Source organism: Eulemur rufifrons, chromosome 20 (assembly GCF_041146395.1).
Source record: "Eulemur rufifrons isolate Redbay chromosome 20, OSU_ERuf_1, whole genome shotgun sequence".
NCBI classification, from domain to species: Eukaryota; Metazoa; Chordata; class Mammalia; order Primates; family Lemuridae; genus Eulemur; species Eulemur rufifrons.
The window spans coordinates 20,458,570-20,463,191 of record NC_091002.1 but is presented as its reverse complement, the minus strand read 5'-3'; positions in this window follow the sequence as shown (position 1 = coordinate 20,463,191).

Below are 4,622 nucleotides of genomic sequence, written 5' to 3'. Positions count from 1 at the left end.
TGAAGAAATTGCCTGGTGTTTTGGCTGAACCTCCTCACTGCCCACCCTCTTCTGGCCAGAGGGGTCTTTGGATGGTCACTGATCTGTGATCTCCAAGGCTAGACCATGGCCACATGCCACTTTCTGCTCTGGGAGCCTCAGTGACAGACCAGGCATGCACTCGGCCCTGGACCTGGTGCTGGTGCTCGTCCCTAAGGCCCTTGCCCTGTCTCAGGCAGAGGCCCGCTTTGACTTCGCTCCGTCCCTCGTCCCTCGTCCCTCGTCCCTCGCTCCTCGTCTGCTGCAGATGGGGGAGCCAGGGAATCTCCCTGAGCAAAAACTCAGCCCCCTGCTGCTTTCTCCCCACTGAAGCAGCTGTAAATTAGGAGCAAATGGATCCATCTAGGCTTTTGGTCCAACCCAAATAAAAACCTCATCCAACTGTTATTTGTGAGCCCCACGCCTGGAGGGAGAGGCCATGATTTCTAATTACTGAACAATGAGCCTTTGATCAGACTTAATAAAGAGTCATTTCCAAGTTGTGTAGCTGGGCTCTCGGGGATGGGAGTCAGAAAGCTCGTTTGATATTTTTTTTATTGTGTTAATGAGCAGATGGATGGAGCTGCTGGCTAGCAGATAATTCACGGGGAATAGACCCATTTACCCTGCATGTGACAGAGATGTGTTCCAAGATGGGACAATGGGTTGTTACCCAGCTGGTGGCGGGGTAAGCCACAGGCTGCGCCTCCTCCCTCCTCCCTGCTTTTGTTCACTTGTTCGCCACCACTCTCCATCCCTGTAGACTGGCGAAGGGCTCGGGCTTCACCCAGCACTGGCCATGTGGTCTGGGGCAGGCCACTTTCCCCTTGGGGTCCTCTTCCATAAAGTAATGATGATGACAGTAGTAGTCAATTTCTAGGGCTGTTATAACGGCTGTAGTAGGTGATACATGTAGAAGGATCTATGTAGCCATCACCGTGGGGCTTCAGTATTTATGGGCTGCGTGGGCGTACAGAGTGCCTCCTGCTTGCCAGGCCCCAGGCCCCCAGCCTGGGGAGAAATAGAGGCAGCACAGCCTTAGTTCTAGATCCTGCTTTTAAGAGCGTTGCCTCAGGTGTGGTGAGAAGAGCCAGTCTCCAATCCAGCATACCTGCGTTGGGCCCCTGGGCAAGGCCTCTCTGAGCCTCGGTGTTCTCACCTGTCAAATGTGGCTGGGAGTAGCTCCTGGCAGGGTGACATGGGTTCATGTCAAGTGTCTGTGGGTGCCCAGGGCATAGCCAGGTCCTGGTACGTAAATGGCTGATACGATCATCACCTGTTTAACCTTGGGCCCCCTCAGAAGCAGACCCTGAAATAAGGAAGTGAGAACAAGTGGTTTACTTTGAAGAAGATCTCAGGAAGTACCAATAGGGGTGTGGAAAATGCGGTGGTGAAGGGAAGGCGGCCTATAAATAGTGCGTGACCACACCAGTCACTACCACAGGTGAGTGGAGCTTGATCCTACCGGGGAAACTCTGAGAATCAACGCAGAACACACCGCAGAGTGTCCCACCCAAGGGCCAAGGGAGCTGAGATATTTATACACCGTCTCCCATCAGTCCTTAGTTGAGGGGAGCTCCTAGCAGTCACTAGTTCTCTGGCTCTTCTACTCTGGGCAGAGTGCACAGTAGGGGCCAAGGGAAAGCTTCCCCTTTGCTCTCTGAAGGTTCGCTGAAAATGACAATAGACACATTAATAAAAGAAAAAGGCATACAACATTAATTTAACAGGCTGGGCATGGTGGCTCACACCTGTAATCCCAGCACTTTGGGAGGCCAAGGCAGGAGGTTTGCTTGAAGCAAAGAGTTTGAGACCAGCCTGAGCAACATAGCAAGACCCTATCTCTACAAAAAATAAAAAGATTAGCCAGGTGTGGTGGCACACACCTGTAGTCCCAGCCACTCAGGAGGCTGAGGCAGGAGGATTGCTTGAGCCCAGGAGTTGGAGGCTGCAGTGAGCTATGGTGACCCCACTGCACAATAGCCCAGACAACAGAGCAAGACCCTGTCAAAAAACAAAACAAAACAAAACAAAGACAGCCTGAGAAACTGGCATAACCCAGGATGGCCTAAGAAGACATGAGGACTAAATTTAATATGGCATCCTGGGTGGGACCCTGGAAAATAAAAAAGACATTAGAGAGAAAAGTTAAAATCTGAATAAAGTGTGGAGTTTAGTTAATGAGAGTGTATCGGTGTTGATTCATTAGTTGTAATATATGTAATATTAATATTAGATGCTAACAACAGGAAAACTGGGGACAAAATATATGAGAAATCTATTTATAATCTTTACAAATCTAAAATTATTTGTAAAGAAACCTAAAATTATTTTTTAGCTTCTTAAATCTAACACTATTAAATTTTTGTAAATCGAAAACCATTGAAAAACAAAAAGTTTATTTAATTAAAAAAAAAAACTTGGAAAATGTTTCCACCAAGCAGCAGAATGTGTGGGTTCAGAAGTCGCTGATCAACTGAGGAAGTCGCGGGCAGAGAAAGGGCATCAGCTGAGTCCTCCACCAACAGGTGGCGACAGCAGTTGATTGCTGGGGCTCCTTTGAACTTGGGATCCAACAGAATCTACATAACAGGGCTTCAAAGACCATTCAGGACCCATCTTGTATCACAGATGCAGGAAGGGTGCAGGCGTTCCACCTTAGTGTCTCTTCTGTAGGAATGAAGTCCTCTTCGCCTGCCTGACACGTTAGCGGGTGGCTTACTCTTCAGTAGTTCATGAGAAGCAGCAAAATGCTGTGATTGGAGAGTTAAAATTGCCCATCAGGGAAACACATCCCCAACAGACTCCTCACACAATAAAAATAACACCCGGGCTGCCCCCCAGACTCCTCCGACTGCTCCCAGCAGCCGCTTCCTGGCTTCTTCCAGACTTCTCTCTGCTCCTGGACGCAGGACTCTGTGACGATCCCTCGGGCTCAGGCCTGAGCCCTCTTCCTAGGGGACATCAGCCTCCAAGACTCTGCAGACTATCCCTGGTTGCAATATGTTTCCAGTCCAGCCTTTTCCCTTCTGAGATGCCAGCCTGTCCACCAACTGCAGCCTCGATGTTCCCCTGGGCTAACTGGATTTGGAGGCCTGCACCCAGCTGGTGTGCCAGGGGAAAGGTAAAGGCATCCTAAGGAATCCTCCGGAGTCTGATGCATAAATTCCCCCCGCAGCTCATCCACCTGGGCCTGCATCTCCCGGTCCGCAGAGGAAGGCGGGTAGTAAACACAGCGGAACAGACGCTGCTTTATGGGCCAGAAGAAAACGATTTCCCACCTGGGGCCACTAAAGAATCCAGGGCTCGATACTCTGCTTTCCCTTAGGGAGGATTTTCTCCCATCTCGAGTGATTTCGTGGGGCCATTAGTGTAGAGAGAGCAGCAGAAATCCCAGGGCTAGGTGGACTGTTTCTAAAAGGATGTTCTCACCTACAGCCATCTCACCTTGAGGTGGAGGGGTATTCTCAGAGCTGTCATCTGTATCCTCCAGACCCCATTAAGCACAGCTTTCTTTCAGTCGACCCCTCCACTCTCCAGCTAGATTTCTAAGACCTGCAGATCCCTCAAGAGTAGTTCTCTGGGCCAAGTGCAGTGGCTTGCGCCTGTAATCCTGGTTCTCTGGGACGCAGAGGCGGGAGGATCGCTTGGGCACTTAATACCATATGAGGGCTCCACCCTCATGCCCTAATCACCTCCCATAGGCCCCACCTCCAAATACCATCACACTGGGGGTTAGGGTTTCTGCATATGAATTTTGGGGGAACATAAATATTCAGTCCATAGTAGCGTGCACACTGGTTCAACCACTGGAAGACTGCTTGGCAGTATCTGCTAAAGTTGAACATGCATAAGGCCCACGACCCACCAATTCCACTCCTTAGTATATCCTCAACCGAAGCATCTACGTATCTTCAACAAAAGATACATACCAGTATGTTCATAAAGCACATTTCATAGTAGCCCTGAACTGGAAATAACCCAAACACCCATCAACAGTAGATGGACAAATTGTGGAATGTTGACACAATGAATATTAAACAGCAACAAGCATAAGTGAACCACAACACCACGCAACAACTGGGATGAATTCCAGAAACAGAATGCTGAATGAAAGGAGGCCGGCATGATTTCTCTGATGCAAAATTCAAACGCAGGCAAAGCTAATTCATGGAGGCAAAAGTCAGGAGAGCGGTCAGGCTTCCAGCAGGGGGATAGTATCTAGGAAAGGACACGAGGGGGCTCCTCAGGTTTTGGTAACACTCTGCTTCCTGATCCACATGCTGGTTACATGGGTGAACTCACTTTGGGAACATCTCTCTGCATACTTTTCTGTATACATGTTATACTTTTTAAAAAGTATCAGAAGAGTGTATCTATATTTATGAGACCCCTTATAGCACCTTTGATTACTTAGGCTCACATTTTTCAGATTTATTCATCCAAATATATTAAGATATACACCCTGTATAGGCTGCTTATTATGGCATCACTTGTGATAGCAAAATAATAAGAGAACATAACACAATAAAACTGAAAGCAACCTGTGTGGCCCTTGATAGGGTACTGGTAGATAAATGATGGTACAGCAAAGGCATACCATG